At 46.2% G+C, this 24,441-nt stretch overlaps 1 pseudogene; it reads right to left on the reverse strand.

Annotated features, from left to right (window-relative positions):
- Positions 1 to 5,211: 5,211 nt before the first annotated feature.
- On the reverse strand, positions 5,212 to 5,332 carry LOC134936975 (5S ribosomal RNA; annotated as a pseudogene).
- Between the last annotated feature and the right edge of the window lie 19,109 nt (positions 5,333 to 24,441).

Consider the following 24,441-nt stretch of genomic DNA (forward strand, 5'->3'; position numbering starts at 1 on the left):
CTTGGTACCCGGAACTTCAGAAGATGCTCACGGAAGATCCGTGGCCTCTACCTCTAAGACGGGACCTGCTTCAGCAGGGACCGTGTCTATTCCAAGACTTACCGCGGCTGCGTTTGACGGCATGGCGGTTGAACGCCGAATTCTAAGGGAAAAAGGCATTCCGGAAGAGGTCATTCCTACACTGGTAAAAGCCAGGAAGGAGGTGACTGCACAACATTATCACCGCATTTGGAGAAAATATGTTGCGTGGTGTGAGGCCAGGAAGGCCCCCACGGAGGAATTTCAATTGGGTCGATGCCTACATTTCCTGCAAACAGGATTGTCTATGGGCCTCAAGTTGGGGTCCATTAAGGTTCAAATTTCGGCCCTGTCGATTTTCTTCCAGAAAGAATTGGCTTCAGTTCCTGAAGTCCAGACTTTTGTAAAAGGAGTACTACATATACAGCCCCCGGTTGTGCCCTCAGTGGCTCCGTGGGACCTTAATGTAGTTTTGGATTTTCTCAAATCCCATTGGTTTGAGCCACTCAAATCGGCGGATTTGAAATATCTTACGTGGAAAGTAACCATGCTACTGGCCCTGGCTTCAGCCAGGAGAGTGTCAGAATTGGCGGCTTTATCGTATAAAAGCCCATATCTGATTTTCCATTCGGACAGGGCAGAACTGCGGACGCGTCCTCATTTTCTGCCTAAGGTGGTGTCAGCGTTTCACCTGAACCAGCCTATTGTGGTGCCTGCGGCTACTAGCGATTTGGAGGATTCCAAGTTGCTGGACGTTGTCAGGGCATTGAAAATATATATTTCAAGGACGGCTGGAGTCAGAAAATCTGACTCGCTGTTTATACTGTATGCACCCAACAAGCTGGGTGCTCCTGCTTCTAAGCAGACGATTGCTCGTTGGATTTGTAGCACAATTCAACTTGCACATTCTGTGGCAGGCCTGCCACAGCCTAAATCTGTCAAGGCCCATTCCACAAGGAAGGTGGGCTCATCCTGGGCGGCTGCCCGAGGGGTCTCGGCATTACAACTCTGCCGAGCAGCTACGTGGTCGGGGGAGAACACGTTTGTAAAATTCTACAAATTTGATACCCTGGCTAAAGAGGACCTGGAGTTCTCTCATTCGGTGCTGCAGAGTCATCCGCACTCTCCCGCCCGTTTGGGAGCTTTGGTATAATCCCCATGGTCCTGACGGAGTCCCCAGCATCCACTAGGACGTTAGAGAAAATAAGATTTTACTTACCGATAAATCTATTTCTCGTAGTCCGTAGTGGATGCTGGGCGCCCATCCCAAGTGCGGATTGTCTGCAATACTTGTACATAGTTATTGTTACAAAAAAATCGGGTTGTTATTGTTGTGAGCCGTCTGTTCAGAGGCTCCTACGTTGTCATACTGTTAACTGGGTTCAGATCACAAGTTGTACGGTGTGATTGATGTGGCTGGTATGAGTCTTACCCGGGATTCAAAATCCTTCCTTATTGTGTACGCTCGTCCGGGCACAGTATCCTAACTGAGGCTTGGAGGAGGGTCATAGGGGGAGGAGCCAGTGCACACCACCTGATCCTAAAGCTTTATTTTTGTGCCCTGTCTCCTGCGGAGCCGCTAATCCCCATGGTCCTGACGGAGTCCCCAGCATCCACTACGGACTACGAGAAATAGATTTATCGGTAAGTAAAATCTTATTTTTTGCAGCGCGCGCCTTCGGCGCGCGCATATTTATCCCTTTCTTGCTCCCAATTATGCGGCGGGTGGGGGTGGGGGGGGGGGGGCGCCAACGAATTTTTTGGCTTGGGGGAGAAAAATTTCTAGTTACGCCACTGATTGGCTCCCAACAAAATTAACCCTAGCGAATGTGTCTGTGTGTACATGTGATAGAGAATCTAGATTGTAAGCTCCACTGGGGCAGGGACTGATGTGAATGGGCAAATATTCTCTGTGTGCGCTATATAAATAACTGGCATTACATAAATAATAATAAATAATTGTAGCACCAAACCCACTGTAAAATGCTGTGCTTAACAAAGAAGTGGTCACTGTGCCACCTCACCCCAAACCACAGGTATTGGTGCATTTAAAATTCATATGGGTTCCCTTACCGCCCTTTTCTGGACCCTTGTATGCCAGCTCTGCCTATCACCAACACGTTTTGATTTTGATGATACAGAATGACTGTCCCCATATACAGTATATCACCCTTGTGTTTCTGCACACTTCTGCTCCTACGTAGGTGCCAGCTTCATGTTTTGTATTTTAGTTTGCAGATTATCACATTAGATATTTTATGCCTGAAATGTGATATTAGCATGAGTGTTGATGTAGCATCTGCTTAAACTGTCAAGTGATTTGTCACCAAGACACAGGATTTCCCCGCATGGAATGTCTGGCTTGCAGCAGCGTTTGGGGTCTGGCTTGCAGGATGGATTTGTGTACCAGTAATAACACACATAGAAGTCTCTTTATTATTGGGTGAAAAGCCCTTTTGTTTCTGCCAGCAATATATGCAATGCATACCATATATTAACTAGGGGTCACTGCAGCAGGTGAGCAACATCCTCTGTCAGCTTCACGCATATGCAGTGAGTGGCCACACAGGTGCTTGGTGAAAAGCTCCCAGTAGACAGCTTCTGATTGGTGAATGGCAGGGTGGCGGGAGGTCTCCACAACCTGGTGAAAGGCTGGAACTGTACGCCAATCAGAGTACAGGAAGTGATTGGGTGGTCTTTCGGGCACGCCAAGAGACAGCAATGGACCACACGAGAGTTACGTTTATTCACTGGGTTGCCTCCAGTTTTTTGGGGCCTGATTGTTATCACAAAAAAAAGATTAGAGTTGGAATGGGTTATGCCACAAAGATTAGGATGGCAGTAGGTATTAACACAAGACATCGGGATCCTAAATTGTATTTCCAACATATATTAGGATGAAAAGGGGAGTATGGACCTGAGGCTCTCCAACTGTTGGGACACAACAAGTCCCAGCATGCCCTGCCACAGTTTTGCTATTAGGCAATACTAAAACTGTGCCAGGGCATGTTGGATATGTAGTTCTACAACAGATGGAGAGCCATAGGTTGGCCAGGCCTACTATAAAGCCTTAAAACGAATGCCGCGTACACATGGTGCGACTCGCGTGGCGGCCGATACTGACTATATTGAAGCAGGGGGCATGAGCCACTGATATAGTCAGTATCGGCCCTGCCTGCACCCACTATATTTCCTTGCGATGCCGATCCTGCCCAACCGCGCATCGGCATCGCAAGGTGCATACACATGGTGCGGTATGCACTACATTTAATTACGATATGGACATATTGGAAGTAAAATCGCACCATATGTAGGCCCCTTAACACAAATTAAGGTGGGAAGGGGATTTGTATAGTGCCACCAGCGATCTGGTGTCTGTTTTTTTATAACCACGGAAAGTAGTGTGAGAGGGGGAAATGCATTATACATTATAGTGCCAACAGAGACTAGCAAGTCTATGTACTAACATGGAACTACCATTGGTGCATTGCACGAGGGGCCCTGAGTAGTAAGGGGCCCATTGCTGCCCAGATCAGCAGTGACTTATCCTCTAGCCCCCTGCAGACCATTTTGAGCAATGCCAGATAAATGGCCCAGTGCAGAGAGGAGGCTGGAACACACTGTCTGAGGGACCTGCCCCTGACCTTAGAGAGAAAGGGCTGACCTTGTGTGTTCCGGACTGATAGAGGAGTCCTGCCACCTGTCAGTGCTGATGATCACAGTCACTTACTGCATCTAAATAACAGACAGCTGTCTATTTCTTCTGATTCACTGTTATCTGTGAATTAAAGGCCGCTCATAACCAGTATCTGGCACTGTCAGTCTGCCTGACCAAGTGCAAAATTGAGGAAAGCACAAGACAGAGCAGAGGTATGTGTTCCTGCTCCCACCAAGGTACATGTCCCCTGTTCTCAACACCACACAGGACACTATACTTTTACCATTCATCCACTGTCTCTCCCTGTCACCCTCTGCCTTCCCTTGCCTTCCATTGTCACCCTCTGCCTTCCACTGTTTCTCCCTGTCCCTGTCTCCTACTGTTTCTCCCTGCATTTCACTGTCACCCTCTGCCTTCTGTTGTCACCCTCTGCCTCCCCCTGCTTATGCTGTCACTCTCTGCCTCTCCCTGTCACCCACTGCCGTGTGGCATATTGTGACCTTGGGTTGGGGTGGAGGAGGGAGGGTCCAAATTATATTTTTGCACTTGGGCCCACCACTCACATTTTCCGCCACTGCCACTGTTGCTTGGTCTGCAAGCACTGTGTAGAAGGAGGCAGCTACCGCACTGTATACTAATAAAGCTGCTTCTGAATGGGTGACCCTTAGTTCAAACACAGGCAATGGAAATCATTTAGTGGACATATTTTCTATCTTGCCTGGTCATGATTCAGTTGACATTTATTGAATGATTATCAGGCTCACTTTGGAACCACACACACTTCAATATGCAGCAAAATACCTGGGATACTGCAGTGCATATCCACAGAGCAATGAGATAAAACTACTCTAACGGATGAAAACATTAATGCAAGCATCTTCAAATATGAAATCTTTTCTATTTAAAATCTGTAGCTGCTCACAAATATGATAGAATTGGAGCTGCTGATCACACATTAGCAAACTAATTGGACAAAAGACTTCCACTTGGCTATTTTTGGCGCACAGTGCTGCCTGTTGATGTGGTTGGACAATTGATGCACATACAATCCAACAGTGGCTATCTTCCACCTGCTCTGCAATGAGTAAGTGAGAACATGAAAAAAAGAAGAAAGAAGACTCTTTGTTGGGAAGCACTCAAAATACAGATAACGTAGTACGACTAAGTGTCACAAAAACTAACTAAAATGCAATATTTTATTAATTCTCTTTAAAATTAATTATTGAGGAGTTCAATGGGTGCCGATGTTTATTAAATGGTGACATTGCGAAAATATAAAAAGAAATATATAAATTGTAAGGTACAAATACCTAATTCAGGCCGAAGTGGGTATGTCTATATTGTTGTTAATAATCACACTTCCAACTGTAGGACAACCTGTGATAATAAATTGCTCACTTATTGAAAATATGACCATCATTTATAAGCTGCTATATATCCCAAAATGGGAATTTTAATCCTAGCAGATAGTTGAATCATAGGTCATAACCGAGGTGTAATACAATGCTCTGTATTGGTGACAGATGGGTGGCAAATATTTGCAGTACCAGGGTGTTCCTTGGTAGTCTCCTATCCAAGTACTTAACCCGGCCCTCCACTGCTTGGCTTCCAAGATCAGATGAGATTGGGCATCTCCAGCGGGGTATGACCGCAGACCTTATGCTCACCCTTGTCACACTGTGTCCACAAATGGGCACAGACAGGAGCCAATTTACGTTGTTATATGAGCCACAGGTATCGATACAGCTGAAAAGAAATCAAATTTTTTTTTATCATAAATGATAAAGTATAACAAAAGATTAAGTACCCATCTGGATTTTCACGGCTTAGTTAGTCGCAGTATCAGTAGGAATAAAACCTCTCAAATGCACAGTTTATCATATACATGAGAATAAAACATTAGATCAAAAATGATGGTATTTTTAACTGTGCAGGAAAGGGAAACCTCCAAATTTGGTCTCCAGAACAGTAATGATAGTATATTACACTTTGAATTTTTCAAAGAAGCAGGGAAACACAAACAATGAAATCTTCAGCTCTCAGAAATTATTCTCAAGTAATAGAAAAATAATGAAAACAGAGTGTTTTCTATATGATATGTGTCTTCAGGTAAATACTGAGATAATTATGGTTTTCTGCAGTGTAAAAGAGAGAGAGAGAAGGCGTTTATGTGCTAAATAAGGTCAAAAAAATGGCAGACGTATCCACATCCGCTTTTTTTATATATAAATATAGACCTCAAAAAGGTTGCATTGATTCCCTTGCTGGCAATAGCTGACTGTCAATAGTATAGTCTATGCACCATTAGAGATGAGCGCCGGAAATTTTTCGGGTTTTGTGTTTTGGTTTTGGGTTCGGTTCCGCGGCCGTGTTTTGGGTTCGACCGCGTTTTGGCAAAACCTCACCGAATTTTTTTTGTCGGATTCGGGTGTGTTTTGGATTCGGGTGTTTTTTTCAAAAAACCCTAAAAAACAGCTTAAATCATAGAATTTGGGGGTCATTTTGATCCCAAAGTATTATTAACCTCAAAAAACATAATTTACACTCATTTTCAGCCTATTCTGAACACATCACACCTCACAATATTATTTTTAGTCCTAAAATTTGCACCGAGGTCGCTGTGTGAGTAAGATAAGCGACCCTAGTGGCCGACACAAACACCGGGCCCATCTAGGAGTGGCACTGCAGTGTCACGCAGGATGGCCCTTCCAAAAAACCCTCCCCAAACAGCACATGACGCAAAGAAAAAAAGAGGCGCAATGAGGTAGCTGACTGTGTGAGTAAGATTAGCGACCCTAGTGGCCGACACAAACACCGGGCACATCTAGGAGTGGCACTGCAGTGTCACGCAGGATGTCCCTTCCAAAAAACCCTCCCCAAACAGCACATGACGCAAAGAAAAAAAGAGGCGCAATGAGGTAGCTGACTGTGTGAGTAAGATTAGCGACCCTAGTGGCCGACACAAACACCGGGCCCATCTAGGAGTGGCACTGCAGTGTCACGCAGGATGTCCCTTCCAAAAAACCCTCCCCAATCAGCACATGATGCAAAGAAAAAGAAAAGAAAAAAGAGGTGCAAGATGGAATTATCCTTGGGCCCTCCCACCCACCCTTATGTTGTATAAACAAAACAGGACATGCACACTTTAACCAACCCATCATTTCAGTGACAGGGTCTGCCACACGACTGTGACTGATATGACGGGTTGGTTTGGACCCCCCCCAAAAAAGAAGCAATTAATCTCTCCTTGCACAAACTGGCTCTACAGAGGCAAGATGTCCACCTCATCTTCACCCTCCGATATATCACCGTGTACATCCCCCTCCTCACAGATTATCAATTCGTCCCCACTGGAATCCACCATCTCAGCTCCCTGTGTACTTTGTGGAGGCAATTGCTGCTGGTCAATGTCTCCGCGGAGGAATTGATTATAATTCATTTTAATGAACATCATCTTCTCCACATTTTCTGGATGTAACCTCGTACGCCGATTGCTGACAAGGTGAGCGGCGGCACTAAACACTCTTTCGGAGTACACACTTGTGGGAGGGCAACTTAGGTAGAATAAAGCCAGTTTGTGCACATTCTGTTTGTGCCGTGAACTACCGCACTGTACACTGGTTGATAAAGAGATAGTAGTATACTCGTAACAACTAGTATGACACTATGACGACGGTATAAAGAATGAAAAAAAAACCACGGTTAGGTGGTATATATTATAATAATAATACAATTATGGATGGACGGACTGCCTGCCGACTGCCGACACAGAGGTAGCCACAGCCGTGAACTACCGCACTGTACACTGGTTGATAAAGAGATAGTAGTATACTCGTAACAATTAGGATGACACTATGACGGTATAAAGAATGAAAAAAAAACCACGGTTAGGTGGTAGGTATATAATAATAAATAATACAATTCTGGTCGGACGGACTGCCTGCCGTGTGCCGACACAGAGGTAGCCACAGCCGTGAACTACCGCACTGTACACTGGTTGATAAAGAGATAGTAGTATACTCGTAACAATTAGGATGACACTATGACGGTATAAAGAATGAAAAAAAAAACCACGGTTAGGTGGTAGGTATATAATAATAAATAATACAATTCTGGTCGGACGGACTGCCTGCCGTGTGCCGACACAGAGGTAGCCACAGCCGTGAACTACCGCACTGTACACTGGTTGATAAAGAGATAGTAGTATACTCGTAACAATTAGGATGACACTATGACGGTATAAAGAATGAAAAAAAAAACCACGGTTAGGTGGTAGGTATATAATAATAAATAATACAATTCTGGTCGGACGGACTGCCTGCCGTGTGCCGACACAGAGGTAGCCACAGCCGTGAACTACCGCACTGTACACTGGTTGATAAAGAGATAGTAGTATACTCGTAACAATTAGGATGACACTATGACGGTATAAAGAATGAAAAAAAAAACCACGGTTAGGTGGTAGGTATATAATAATAAATAATACAATTCTGGTCGGACGGACTGCCTGCCGTGTGCCGACACAGAGGTAGCCACAGCCGTGAACTACCGCACTGTACACTGGTTGATAAAGAGATAGTAGTATACTCGTAACAATTAGGATGACACTATGACGGTATAAAGAATGAAAAAAAAACCACGGTTAGGTGGTAGGTATATAATAATAAATAATACAATTCTGGTCGGACGGACTGCCTGCCGTGTGCCGACACAGAGGTAGCCACAGCCGTGAACTACCGCACTGTACACTGGTTGATAAAGAGATAGTAGTATACTCGTAACAATTAGGATGACACTATGACGGTATAAAGAATGAAAAAAAAAACCACGGTTAGGTGGTAGGTATATAATAATAAATAATACAATTCTGGTCGGACGGACTGCCTGCCGTGTGCCGACACAGAGGTAGCCACAGCCGTGAACTACCGCACTGTACACTGGTTGATAAAGAGATAGTAGTATACTCGTAACAATTAGGATGACACTATGACGGTATAAAGAATGAAAAAAAAACCACGGTTAGGTGGTAGGTATATAATAATAAATAATACAATTCTGGTCGGACGGACTGCCTGCCGTGTGCCGACACAGAGGTAGCCACAGCCGTGAACTACCGCACTGTACTGTGTCTGCTGCTAATATAGACTGGTTGATATTTAAAGAGATATTAGTAGTATACAACAATACTATACTGGTGGTCAGGCACTGGTCACCACTCCTGCAGCAAAAGTGTGCACTGTTAATTAATATAATTGTACTCCTGGCTCCTGCTAACAACCTGCAGTGCTCCCCAGTCTCCCCCACAATTAATTATAAGCTTTTAATTTATACATTGATGACTGTGCAGCACACTGGGCTGAGCTGAGTGCACACAGACTGAGTCACACTGTGTGACTGACTGTGCTGTGTATCGTTTTTTTTTTCAGGCAGAGAACGGATATAGCAGAGAGAAGTGAACGGATATATTATATTAAATAAAAGTTAACTAGCAACTGCACTGGTCACTGACTGTGGTAAACTAACTCTGTCTGCGACTCTGCACAATCTCTCTCTATCTAATCTATCTCTATTCTAATGGAGAGGACGCCAGACACGTCCTCTCCCTATCAATCTCAATGCACGAGTGAAAATGGCGGCGACGCGCGGCTCCTTATATAGAATCCGAGTCTCGCGATAGAATCCGAGCCTCGCGAGAATCCGACAGCGTCATGATGACGTTCGGGCGCGCTCGGGTTAACCGAGCAAGGCGGGAAGATCCGAGTCGCTCGGACCCGTGAAAAAAAACATGAAGTTCGGGCGGGTTCGGATTCCGAGGAACCGAACCCGCTCATCTCTATGCACCATGTGGGTAGGGTATTTGTAAATACTGGTCCGTGAAATGACAATGCACTGGTGCACAGAGACACATGTATTGAAAATGCACTGGTGCACAGAGACGCATGTATAAACCAAACCTGGTGTATGTTCGTAAAATTCTAGTCCTACTTGTATACTGGGGGAGATCCTGGTATGAGGAAGGTGCCGGCCGCGTCTGCCCGCGTCCTGTCTGCTGCCGAGCTCCGGCCGCACTGTACTTCCTGTTTGGCTGGTTCCCTTGGCGACGGACTTTGCCGAGAACGGCTCGTTGCGGTCACGTGTGCGCACCACGTGACCGTGAGGATACTGTCTCCTTCCTGACGTACGTTTCGCAATTTGCTTGGTCACAGGGCGTCATGCAATGAGTAAGGCCAGTTTAGCCTCTGCCGGGAGAACATCCAGGGGTTAAAGTGTAGGGGAACGAGGTGGAACTGAGTTCCACCACCTGTAATGGTAGGGGGAACTAGTTCCACCACCTTCATTGCCCTGCACAGTAATTCCAACAGAAAAGCCTGCCCCATCACCAGGGGCGGATTGGGATCAATAACCAGCCTGGGAAATTTATGGAAGCAGCCCTAATAGGGGTGGCGGACTGTTGAAGGGTGGAGTCTGACAAGTGGGAGAAATTACTGCTCAGAAGGCCAGCATACATGAATGTATGTAAAATGCACGCCATCAAATTTTAGAGGCGTGGCTTAGTGGGAAAGGGGCGTGGTCACATAATAGTGCCATTTCACATTACACCACACAGTAGTGCCACTTATACACAGGACACCAGGTGGAACCTCCTATACACACTGTGCCAGTTTGAGCACATTATACATATTCCACCAGATAGAGCACATTCTACACTTTACGCCAGGTAGAGCACATTATACACATTGCACCAGTTAAAGCACATTATACATTTTGCACCAAGCAGAGCACATTATACACACTGCACCAGGTAAAGCACGTTATACTCATTGCAGTGGGTAAAGCACATTATACATATTGCACCAGACAGAGCACATTATACACATTGCACCAGGTAAAGCACATTACACATTCTGCACCAGGCAGAGCACATTATACACACTGCACCAGGTAAAGCACGTTATACACATTGCAGTGGGTAAAGCACATTATACACATTGCACCAGGTAGAGCACATTATACACTTTATGCCAGGTAGAGCACATCATACACTTTTCGCCAGGTAGAGCACGTTATACACTTTGCACCAGGTAGAGCACGTTATACACTTTGCGCCAGGGAGAGCACATTATACACATTGCACCAGGTAGAGCACATTGCACACATTGCATCAGGTAGAACACATTATACACTTAAACATATATATATATATATATATATATATATATATATATTAGAGATGTGCACCGGACATTTTTCGGGTTTTGTGTTTTGGTTTTGGATTCGGTTCCGCGGCCGTGTTTTGGATTCGGATGCGTTTTGGCAAAACCTCCCTGAAATTTTTTTGTCGGATTCGGGTGCGTTTTGGATTCGGGTGTTTTTTTTCAAAACCCCCTCAAAAACAGCTTAAAACATAGAATTTGGGAGTCATTTTGATCCCATAGTATTATTAACCTCAATAACCATAATTTCCACTCATTTTCAGTCTATTCTGAATACCTCACACCTCACAATATTATTTTTAGTCCTAAAATTTGCACCGAGGTCGCTGGATGACTAAGCTAAGCGACCCAAGTGGCCGGCATAAACACCTGGCCCATCTAGGAGTGGCACTGCAGTGTCAGACAGGATGGCACTTCAAAAAAATTGGCCCCAAACATCACATGATGCAAAGATAAATTAAAGAAAAAAAGAGGTGCAAGATGGAATTGTCCTTGGGCCCTCCCACCCAGCCTTATGTTGTATAAACAGGAGATGCACACTTTAACAAACCCATAATTTCAGCGACAGGGTCTGCCACACGACTGTGACTGAAATGACTGGTTGGTTTGGGCCCCCACCAAAAAAGAAGCAATCAATCTCTCCTTACACAAACTGGCTCTACAGAGGCAAGATGTCCACCTCCTCCTCATCGTCCGATTCCTCACCCCTTTTACTGTGTACATCCCCCTCCTCACAGATTATTAATTCGTCCCCACTGGAATCCACCATCTCAGGTCCCTGTGTACTTTCTGGAGGCAATTTCTGGTGAATGTCTCCACAGAGGAATTGATTATAATTCATTTTGATGAACATCATCTTCTCCACATTTTCTGGAAGTAACCTCGTACGCCGATTGCTGACAAGGTGAGCGGCTGCACTAAACACTCTTTCGGAGTACACACTGGAGGGGGGGGGGGGGCAACTTAGGTAAAATAAAGGCAGTTTGTGCAAGGGCCTCCAAATTGCCTCTTTTTCCTGCCAGTATACGTACGACTGTCTGACGTGCCTACTTGGATGCGGTCACTCATATAATCCTCCACCATTCTTTCAATGGTGACAGAATTATATGCAGTGACAGTAGACGACATGTCAGTAATCGTTGGCAGGTCCTTCAGTCCGGACCAGATGTCAGCACTCGCTCCAGACTGCCCTGCATCACCGCCAGCGGGTGGGCTCGGAATTCTGAGCCTTTTCCTCGCACCCCCAGTTGCGGGAGAATGTGAAGGAGGAGCTGTTGACGGGTCACGTTCCGCTTGACTTGGCAAGTGTCTCACCAGCAGGTCTTTGCACCTCTGCAAACTTGTGTCTGCCGGAAAGAGAGATACAACGTAGGCTTTAAACCTAGGATCGAGCACGGTGGCCAAAATGTAGTGCTCTGATTTCAACAGATTGACCACCCGTGAATCCTGGTTAAGCGAATTAAGGGCTCCATCCACAAGTCCCACATGCCTAGCGGAATCGCTCCGTTTTAGCTCCTCCTTCAATCTCTCCAGCTTCTTCTGCAAAAGCCTGATGAGGGGAATGACCTGACTCAGGCTGGCAGTGTCTGAACTGACTTCACGTGTGGCAAGTTCAAAGGGTTGCAGAACCTCAATCCTCTGAAGCATATAGAGGGTTGTATTTCACCTCGTTACCACCTCTTGCTTCAGATGAGGGCGGGGCAGGTTCAGGAGTGTTTGCTGGTGCTCCAATCTTCGACACGCGGTGGCTGAATGCCGAAAGTGGCCCGCAATTCTTCGGGCCACCGACAGCATCTCTTGCACGCCCCTGTCATTTTTTTAAAAATTCTGCACCACCAAATTCAATGTATGTGCAAAACATGGGACGTGCTGGAATTTGCCCACATGTAATGCACGCACAATATTGGTGGCGTTGTCCGATGTCACAAATCCCCAGGAGAGTCCAATTGGGGTAAGCCATTCTGCGATGATGTTCCTCAGTTTCCGTAAGAGGTTGTCAGCTGTGTGCCTCTTATGGAAAGCGGTGATACAAAGCGTAGCCTGCCTAGGAACGAGTTGGCGTTTGCGAGATGCTGCTACTTGTGCCGCCGCTGCTGTTCTTGCTGCGGGAGGCAATACATCTACCCAGTGGGCTGTCACAGTCATATAGTCCTGAGTCTGCCCTGCTCCACTTGTCCACATGTCCGTGGTTAAGTGGACATTGGGTACAAATGCATTTTTTAGGACACTGGTGACTCTTTTTCTGACGTCTGTGTACATTCTCGGTATCGCCTGCCTAGAGAAATGGAACCTAGATGGTATTTGGTACCGGGGACACAGTATCTCAATCAATTCTCTAATTCCCTGTGAATTAACGGTGGATACCGGACACACGTTTAACACCACCGCAGCTGCCAAGACCTGAGTTATCCGCTTTGCAGCAAGATGACTGCTGTGATATTTCATCTTCCTCGCAAAGGACTGTTGGACAGTCAATTGCTTACTGGAAGTAGTACAAGTGGTCTTCCGACTTCCCCTCTGGGATGACGATCGACTCCCAGCAGCAATAACAGCAGCGCCAGCAGCAGTAGGCGTTACACTCAAGGATGCATCGGAGGAATCCCAGGCAGGAGAGGACTCGTCAGACTTGCCAGTGACATGGCCTGCAGGACTATTGGCTTTCCTGTCTAAGGAGGAAATTGACACTGAGGGAGTTGGTGGTGTGGTTTGCAGGAGCTTGGTTACAAGAGGAAGGTATTTAGTTGTCAGTGGACTGCTTCCGCTGTCACCCAAAGTTTATGAACTTGTCAATGACTTCTGATGAATGCGCTCCAGGTGACGTATAAGGGAGGATGTTCCTAGGTGGTTAACGTCCTTACCCCTACTTATTACAGCTTGACAAAGGCAATACACGGCTTGACACCTGTTGTCCGCATTTCTGTTAAAATAATTCCACACCAAAGAGGTGATTTATTTTGTAATTTGACCAGGCATGTCAATGGCCATATACGTCCCACGGACAACAGGTGTCTCCCTGGGTGCCTGACTTAAACAAACCACCTCACCATCAGAATCCTCCTCAGCGCCAGCAACACCCATATCCTCATCCTGGTGTACTTCAACAGTGACATCTTCAATTTGACTATCAGGAACTGGACTGCGGGTGCTCCTTCCAGCACTTGCAGGGGGCGTGCAAATGGTGGAAGGTGCCACTTCTTCCCGTCCAGTGTTGGGAAGGTCAGGCATCGCAACCGACACAATTGGACTCTCCTTGGGGATTTGTGATTTAGAAGAACGTACAGTTCTTTGCTGTGCTTTGGTCAGCTTAAGTCTTTTCATTTTCTAGCGGGAGGATGAGTGCTTTCATCCTCATGTGAAGCTGAACCACTAGCCATGAACATAGGCCAGGGCCTCAGCCGTTCCTTGCCACTCCGTGTCGTAAATGGCATATTGGCATGTTTACGCTTCTCATCAGACGCTTTCAATTTTGATTTTTGGGTCATTTTACTGAACTTTTGTTTTTTGGATTTTACATGCTCTCTACTATGACATTGTGCATCGGCCTTGACAGACGACGTTGATGGCACTTCATCGTCTCGGCCATGACTAGTGGCAGCAGCTTCAGCACGAGGTGGAAGTGGATCTTGATCTTTCCCTATTTTACCCTCCACATTTTTGTTCTCCATTTTTTAATGTGTGGAATTATATGCCAGTAATATATCAATAGCAATTCATATATATACTGGGTGTCAGCAAAATTCTGCACTGTCCTCCTACTATATACTGCGCACAACTACAATGCAGCACAGATATGGATAGTATACCTGACGACACAGAGGTAGAGCAATGGACTACTGTACCGTACTGCTATATATATATATATATATATATATATATATATATATATATACTGGTGGTCAGCAAAATTCTGCACTGTCCTCCTACGATATACTGCGCACAACTACAATGCAGCACAGGTATGGATGGATAGTATACTTGACGACACAGAGGTAGAGCAATGGACTACTGTACCGTACTGCTATATATATACTGGTGGTCAGCAAAATTCTGCACTGTCATCCTACTATATACTGCGCACAACTACAATGCAGCACAGATATGAATAGTATACTTGACGACACAGAGGTAGAGCAATGGACTACTGTACCATACTGCTATATATATATACTCGTGGTCAGCAAAATTCTGCACTGTCCTCCTACAATATACTGCGCACAACTACAATGCAGCACAGATATGGAGCGTTTTCAGGCAGAGAACGTAGATATTTGCAGCACACTGAGCACAGATATTTGCAGCACACTGAGCACAGATATTTGCAGCACACTGAACACAGAAACTGAGAGAACGCAGCCACGTCCTCTCGCTATCATCTCCAATGAACGAGTGAAAATGGCGGCTACGCGCGGCTCTTTATATGCAATACGAATCTCGCGAGAATACAACAGCGGGATGATGACGTTCGGGCGCGTTCGTGTTAACCGAGCAAGGCGGGAAGATCCGAGGCTGCCTCGGAACCGTGTAAAATAGGTGAAGTTCGAGGGGGTTCGGATCTCGAGGAACCGAACCCGCTCATCTCTAATATATATATATATATATACACTGCTCAATAAAATAAAGGGAACACTTAAACAACACATCCTAGATCTGAATGAATGAAATATTCTTATTAAATACTTTGTTCTTTACATAGTTAAATGTGCTGACAACAAAATCACACAAAAAATATCAATGGAAATAAAATTTATTAACCCATGGAGGTCTGGTTTTGGAGTCACACTCAAATTTAAAGTGGAAAAACACACTACAGGCTGATCCAACTTTGATGTAATGTCCTTAAAACAAGTCAAAATGAGTCTCAGTAGTGTGTGTGGCTTCCACGTGCCTGTATAACCTCCCTACAACGCCTGGGCATGCTCCTGATGAGGTGGCGGATGTTCTCCTGAGGGATCTCCTCCCAGACCTGGACTAAAGCATCCGCCAACTCCTGGACAGTCTGTGGTGGATGGAGCGAGACATGATGTCCCAGATGTGCTCAATTGATTCAGGCCTGGGGAACGGGCGGGCCAGTCCATAGCATCAATGCCTTCATCTTGCAGGAACTGCTGACACACTCCAGCCACATGAGGTCTAGTATTGTCTTGCGTTAGGAGGAACCCAGGGCCAACCGCACCAGCATATTGTCACTGACCTAGGTTGGGGGTGTTGTGAACGCGGGTGTTCTTCCGATGGTAGGAAGAGGAACCACAGTTGGGTCGGAACAGGGATCGCCTGATATAGGTCTTCCTCATACAGGACTCTGACAGTAAGGCTTCATGAAATTATTGAAGAACTTTATTGCAGGAAAAGGACAACACAATGTCACATAACAGAGAAGGAACGTATGGAGAAATGTCCAGGAAGTACTTGTGAGTGATGGTAAAAGATACTGGTGACTGAAGAACTTATGAGTGATGGTTTTAGAGACACTGATAATTTGAAGAACTTGAGAGCGGTGGTTAAATACACTGATGATTTGAAGAACTTGAGAGCGGTGGTTAAAGACACTGATGATTTGAAGAACTTGAGAGCGGTGGTTAAAGACACTGGTGATTTGAAGAACTTGAGAGCGGTGGTTAAAGACACTGATGATTTGAAGAACTTGAGAGCGGTGGTTAAAGACACTGGTGATTTGAAGAACTTGAGAGCGGTGGCTAAAGACACTGGTGATTTGAAGAACTTGAGAGCGGTGGTTAAAGACACTGGTGATTTGTATAACTTGAGAGCAGGGGTTAAAGACACTGATGATTTGTATAACTTGAGAGAGAGGGTTAAAGGACACTGAGGATTTGTATAACTTGAGAGCGTTGGTTAAAGACACTGAGGACTTGTATAACTTGAGAGCGAGGGTTAAAGGACGCTGAGGATTTGTATAACTTGAGAGCAGTGTTTAAAGGCACTGGTAACTTGCAAAACTTGAGAGCAGAGTTTAACCTGCAGCCCACACTGACTCCAAGAAGCACTGGTGACTGGAGTGCAGTGGAACCCAGCCGCGGCTGAAAACGCTGGAAGCTGTGGAACAACTGACACCTGGAAATGCCGGAGACACTGGGATATTACTGCAGAGAGATCCCCCGAGAACAGGAGCACTGGCATCCACTTCAGGGGAAAAGACGATACTCAGGCGCCGAGGCTCTGCCCGGCGTCTGACTTTGAATCTTCCGCCTCCGCAGGATTGGCGGAACAGTCTGATGACGTCACCAGTTCCCCGCCCACGTGATGCCGGGTGTCATTTCGGCGCCCCTGCCCCGGGGAACCACCGGGAGCCGCGCCAGCCAGACGCCGGAGCCCGTGGACCACCGAAGGCCGCAACACCGACCAGCAGGCACGCAGGGGTAAGCGCGGTGAACGCCGCCTCTGGCGTGTGACACATATGGTCTCACAAGGGGTCTGAGGATCTCATCTCAGTACCTAATGGCAGTCAGGCTACCTCTGGCGAGCACATGGAGGGCTGTGTGGCCCCCCAAAGAAATGCCACCCCACACCATTACTGAACCACTGGTGTCTTGCTAATTGTCTATCATTTCCACCTGTTGTCTATTCCATTTGCACAACAGCATGTGAAATTGATTGTCAATCAGTGTTGCTTCCTAAGTGGACAGTTTGATTTCACAGAAGTGTGATTGACTTGGAGTTACATTGTGTTGTTTAAGTGTTCCCTTTATTTTTTTGAGCAGTGTGTGTATATATATATATATATATATATATAACTGCAGCAGATCAGTGTAATAGGCCCTATACGATAATATTCAAAGATATGAACGAGATAACGTTCATATCTTTGAGTGTGGAGGCACCAGCGATGAACGATGCGTGGCCCCGCGCTCGTTCATCGCTGGTGCCCCGTCGCCTGTGCATGCAGGCCAATATGGACGATCTTGTACATATTTGCCTGCACTGCTATGGAGCCGGGTGACGGAGAGAGTGAAGAAACTTAACTCCCCCCGTCACTGCCCCCGCCTCCCCCCGCCGCCGGGTCGCCCGTTGGCCGTATCCACCTCAATGTGTAGGGCCCTTAAGTCTGGTGAGTGCTGCCACTAATAAATAGCCTATAAAATAAATGAGATATATATATATATATATACACACACACACACACATATATACAGTATATACATATATATCTATACATATACAGTATATATGTTAGGTGCCGCGGTCCGCGGCGCCGCTCGGTCTGCTTCCGAGCAACGCTCACGGCCGCCGCACCTCCCTCCCTGCCCGCCTGGCGCCTAGCAACGCCAGGACGCCGTGCGTACTGTAGCCGCCGGGTCCCTGGCAACGCTAGGACGCCGGGCGTCCTCAGCCGCTGGGTCCATAGCAACGGGGACGCCATTGGCGGACCGCGTTCCCCGTTGCCAGATAAGAATGATTAGTTGCTCGTGCAGCAGGGCAGCTGCACGGCAACTAGTAATTAGGGTCTGGGGGATGGTCTTGCTGGCCCTCCTGTCATTGGCCAGCAGGGTCTTTTTATGGGAGCCAGCACACTGCAGCCTCGCCGGTGATAGCTTCCTGTATGCTGTTCCTGCCTTGCAAACGTCTGTTCCTGGTCAGCTGTATCTGGTCGATCCTGCTCCCTGTGCTCCTGAGTCCTGGAGTTCTGAAGCCGGTCCTGGGAATCCTTCCTGTCAAAGTGAACCTGTTGTAGTCATCTGGGGGTTCTCGCTTGTTGGGATTCTCTCCCGGTTTCGTGAGTAGCGGCTTCTGCCGCGTGTTGCAGCCTAGGCCGCTTAGTCCTTGTGTTAATTTTGTATTGGTGGTTTTTGCTGAGGTTTCCGCTTTTCACTGTCCTCCCCGGTACGCGGCGGTGCCGTGTGGGGGTGTGGACAGTGGTATCTTTTGTCGTTCTTTTCCTTTGGCGGCGTGCCGCACATATATTTAGTTTTAGGGTAGTTAGTAGCCCCTAGCTTTCTGTTTGCTTTAGTTAGAGGTCCCCTTGTTATTATCCTGTCTCGGTTCACGCCTTGTCTCACTCTAAGACCTGGGGGCATCGGAGTTGGGCAGACCTAATCCGCCCTTCAAACGCGGCTGCCGTGGACCCAAGAAACCATAGTCACTCAGGCGTGAACTGACCACACGGGTAAAACAATGGAGGTAGGGTGCTAGGGGCTATTCCCGTATCATCCCTTGTTTAAGCATCACGTCCTGGTGCTCTGGACTCACTACGCAACATCTCTCTAGTTCTGAGCATCAGGAACGTAACAATATACACATATACAGTGTATGTATATATATATATATATATATATATACACACATACACACACACACAGTATATTTAGCACATCCTGATGTAGACAGGACACAGCCAGGCTGCTGTGTCTTTCACTTGCCTGGCTGCTGCTTGGAGGCAAACTGTCTGGGGCCGGGGGAAGCCCCAAGGCTGGAGGCACGGCAGACTCTGGGAAGGGGGCTGGAGGTGGAGCCGTCAGTGCTGACTGACGGGCCGGCCCTACAAAGGCTTATGGGGGAGCTGCTGCGGCTGCACTAGCACTTGCTCTTCTGTCTCCACTTAATGTGATTTGGTAGGGGGGGAGGTGGCATGGTAAATGAGTTCCACCACCTCTCCAGGACCACTTTGATGAGAACATTTATAGTGATCAAAGAAGCAATGCTGAAAATATATTCAATTTAAAGTATTTCCATTTTTTAAAAGGCAGCCTGCTCCCTGGAACAGCATTCCATTGGGACCCCCAATCTGCTATCCTGGTGGAAACCCTGAGGAAATCTGTTTCCACAAACATGACCCAGAATGCAGAAATGTAGTGAGTTCTTTTGGGCTACTCCGGCTCCAACTTATCCTCCTGTTACTTTGTTTCAGCCATGAAATGCGACTTTAAAGTCTGCAGCAGTTAACTTAATGGCAAATATCTTTATATCAGGTAAGTAAGCTAAACTATGACATTGGTTTATGTGAGTACTGTATTACAGTTAGCTAAAGGAGAGTGAATCTCATAATTTTATTAATGGCTCAAAAAAGAGCTCTCAACTATCATATACTGTACAGTGACCCCAGGTATGTGTGTGACCCAAACATGTGAGTGTCATCCCCCTCGGTGGGGAGAACACTGGGAGCCACGGAGACCACTGGAGGGGTTAAGTATCTTTTTTGGTTTTTTTTTTCACACGTCGTGGAGCTTTCAGAGCTGAAAACCCTGCGATCATTTTTTAGAAATTGGATACCATAGGTATTGGAGCGCACATTCCTGCTGTGATACAAAAATTTTTTTTGCGGGGAAAACCTTGCGTACAATTGTATTCCCCCATAGTCTTTCTGCTCACTACATCATTTGCCATCTAACTGTGGTTGCTATGGCAGTAATATGACACTGTGGAAACTTTGGACGCAGCAGCTGTGTGTAAATATGCTAATGCTGGAGGAGGAGTCTTCTGTTAATAGATGCCTCCTGCATGCTTGTGTGATCCGCTGCTGCATTCATCGGTCAGCTAACACAGGATGGCCGGTGTTTTCACTCTGCTGAGGCCAGTAAATCTGCATCGGAAGAAACAGACCCTAGCTTTGGCATGCCTACAAAACAGGGGTGATATGCCCCCATTTTGTAAATCGCTTCCCCAAACGGCTGCAGAATATCAATTATGCTGCGGCTTGGGACACTGCGAGTGATCTCACAGAATGAGACCTTCACATGCACAAGTCTCTCACCATTGGCGTTGTATGCAAAGTACCAATAGGTTTGCATACAGCACTGAACCAGGCCCATTGTCTGTTATGTGGAAGGGGAAGTAAGTTCTCTTCTATTCACTTAGGTCCTGTATCCCCGCCATATTAAGCCCCGAGGGTGCACTTTCCCTCACAGCCTTAGGAGTTGCAAGGAAAACTCTGCATTAAAATGCTCCCTTGGGATTTAACGTCCGGGTAAACCCATAGATTGCGCATAATATGTTACTGTGCAGTTCCCGAAGGTTTACAGCACTGAGAAAATGCTAAATAATTGAATAGCTCTAAGCGTAGAACCTGGAGCTTTTCCCCATGCAGTAAACCCTGCGCTTAATTGGATATGCCTCACATACCCCTTTCACACCGCACAAATAACCCCGTATCGACCCGGTATATTGCCGGGTCGACGCGGTTTGCTGTGCGGAGTGAAAAGAGTCACTGCCGAATTCCCGGATCACCTGACCTAGTATTTCAACCTGGGAATAAAGAAGGGTACCCGTTCACAGCATAGGCAGAGGCGGCGTGGCGATGATCTCATCTCACAGCGTCGCAGCGGTCCCCACCTCCGATGCTGCCGCAGTCCCCGCCCCCGATGGCAACCTGGCCCGGCATATTACCGAGTCAGGAAGCCAGTGTGTAAGGGTCCAATGCCTGGTCACACCCGTGAAGGACCCGTTTCCAATTCCTGGGTGGGACCCGGCATTGCGATTTGAAAGGGGTTTAAGAGTAGGATGTACTGTAGTAATATAGTATCTGCAACTTGATTGTTGTAATAATAGAACATCATAGCCCTCTAGTGGATGCTAGGTAATTAGACCTTACAACTTATTTAATGACTTGAAAAATCTATGGACCTCAAATGCTTCTTTATCTGGGTGGTATGTCCATTAAATCGACAAGGTCGACATGAGTTTTTCACATTTTTTTCTTTTTTTGAATTTTTTTATACTTAACGATCCACGTGGACTACGATTGGAACGGTAAAGTGTGCCGAGCGAAGCGGTAGCGGAGCGAAGGCACCATGCCCGAAGCATGGCGAGTGAAGCGAGCCATGCGAGGGGACGCGGTGCACTAATTTGGGATCCCGGTCACTCTACGAAGAAAACGACACCAAAAAAAAATAAAAAATCCTCATGTCGACCTTTAGACCTGTCGACCTAGCACATGTCGACCTAGAAACCCTGTCGACCTTCCATCCATGTCGACCTAGTGACTGTCGACCTATAGTGGTCGACCTAAACATTGTCGACCTAGACACTGTCGATTTGATGAACCACACCCGCTTGGAGGACCTAGCCCATGATTAAACTGTTACATGTACTGTATGTCTGCAGTGCATCATTTCAGTCATGGGACATCAAAGCTTTTGTTACATGTGCAGTTCTAAATTTAGCACATCTACGATCAGCCACCCTGACATGCGGGGGGACGCCCAGCACAGGGCTAGTCCACCCCGCATGTCAGGCCCGACCCCCCCCCCCCCCCCCCACAAGTACAAAAGCATCGGACATCGGCGATGCTTTTTTACTGTAGGAGTAGCTCCCTACCAGTGCAGCTCCTGCGTGCTGGCAGGAAGATACTCGTCGCGGTGAGGGTCATAGCGGCTGCGTGTTACGTCACGCAGCCGCCACGGCCCACCCCCCCAACGGTTCGGGCACGCATGCATTGCCTGGACTGCGCCCCCTAAACGGCGGGCAAACACCGCCGGCCCACCCCTCCCGCTCAGCGACCATCTCTGCCTGTCAATCAGGCAGAGACGATCGCAGGGCTGAGACGGCCGTCGGCTGTCTGGCATGCGCCGGCGCACTGCAGCGACGGCTCATGCGCAGTTCAGACCTGATCGGCTGCTGTGTGTTTTCGCACAGCAGCAATCAGGTCTGAATTAGGCCCATTATCCCAAGTGCATTTAGAGATGTGATTCCGTGCAGAAGTACAACTGGGAGAAGCAAAGTAACTCCCGATTTAAATATACTGTATGAATGAGACTTGAGCTCTGGCATATTTCAGGTACTCGTTAATTCAAGTCCTTCTACAAGGAAGAAAAAGATATGCGCCCTTTTGCAAACCAGGGAGAGCCCCTTTAAATGCACCCCCTCAACTCCTTTATCTCATTTACGTGCTTAATTGGCTAATAGTTTTTCCAAAAATGGGCTCAAAATTGTGATATTTTTGGGGGTTATTATCAAATTAGGTAAATAATAACTATTTAAACCTGATTCAATATATATATATATTTTTTAACAAAAATGCAAAATCAAGTTTAAGTAGCTATTATTTACATAATGTGATAATGGGAAAAAAATTACAAATCATTAAAGAAAAAGTGTATAGTTGAAATAAATAAAAATGTGTATGGAGTGGAGGAGGTGATGTATTGGACAGATAAGGAGGTGGTGGTGTAAAGGAGAGTAGTGGGGGTAGTTTGAGAAGTGTGGAGCGGTGGCGGGGGAGGAGTGGGACGAGCAGTGCAGTTGTCAGAGCTGGATTTGTGCAGCAAAAAGGGGGGTGGGGAAGGGTGCAAATATATATATATATATATATATGAAGAAAGTGGTAGGACCCAGCGCCTTCAGTGATTCGAATTTTTCCTAGTGTGGAGGATAAATTAATATGCGTACCAGAAACCAGTAGGATTTCGGCTCAAAAAGTGATATCTCTTTAAATTGTAGTCGTCCTGGTTACTCGGGCTTTCAAAATTCTCCAAGATTCCAGTGCTCCAAGATGGCTCTACACTATAGCGGGGTGGCAGTGACATGATGTTATGGTCTTGAACGGTCATTTAGTGACCGAGGTCGACGGACAGCTAAGTTACCATGTATATCCCCTTCACTCTGAAACACACTTTTGGAAATATTATGTAGGCCTTGAGATGCCACGGTTTTTGGAGATGATATTTTATGATATTTCATGCTGAGCCACCGCGATTTGCTGTTCATTTTCAATGCCCAAATTTTGGGTGATATTAAAAGAATGTATTTTTCAAAGTTGGACTGAGTGCCCTTCCCTACAGATTTTATATATATATATATATATATATATATATATATATATATATATACATACATACATATATATGCAAACATACATGCACCCTGCCCTGCTATGCATATATGTACACACACACACACACACACACACACACACACACACACACACACACACACACACACACACATGTATATATATACACACATACGATATAGTTGTTTGCTTTTCTATTTTCTACTGTAGAACCGACAGGGGTGGCAGTTGCTGCGGCTTTTGCAGAACTCAATCAACCATCTTAACTGATCTTAGCTTGTATGAGTAACAAACAGAATGAAGTAAAAGGGAAAAAATAGAGATATGTCAATTTCATGTTTATAGCATCAGAGTAGTTAAAATGTTATATTTGTATAATTAAGAGTTGGATATAATTTTTTTCCTAAGGTACAAATTTTCTGTACGGGGCATACACACCAAAACTGTATATGATTAATGTGCTTCTGTGTATACATTTTGGAATATTGTTGTCCTGCATCTCCTTAATCCAAGAAGGATGGGACCAGGGCTGTCCATCTGCGTACAGAAGGGCGTACTCCATAATTGAGATAAAATTAAACATGGATGCATTGTTAGATACAACTAATAGGAGGGATATTTCTTGCTGGTGTTGGAGTGATGACTATCAGCAGCGCTATCTAGCTCCTTCTGATTGGTCAAGGTGTATTCCTCTGTCCAGCTTAAACTCAATAGGAACACCTCTTCCCGTCTGCTAAGTTCCTCCTATCAGAACATGTAACACTTTGCAGTTTGCACCCATCGCCATTTGCACATTCCAGGCCTGATCTCGA

This window comes from Pseudophryne corroboree, chromosome 6 (genome assembly GCF_028390025.1).
Source record: "Pseudophryne corroboree isolate aPseCor3 chromosome 6, aPseCor3.hap2, whole genome shotgun sequence".
NCBI lineage: Eukaryota > Metazoa > Chordata > Amphibia > Anura > Myobatrachidae > Pseudophryne > Pseudophryne corroboree.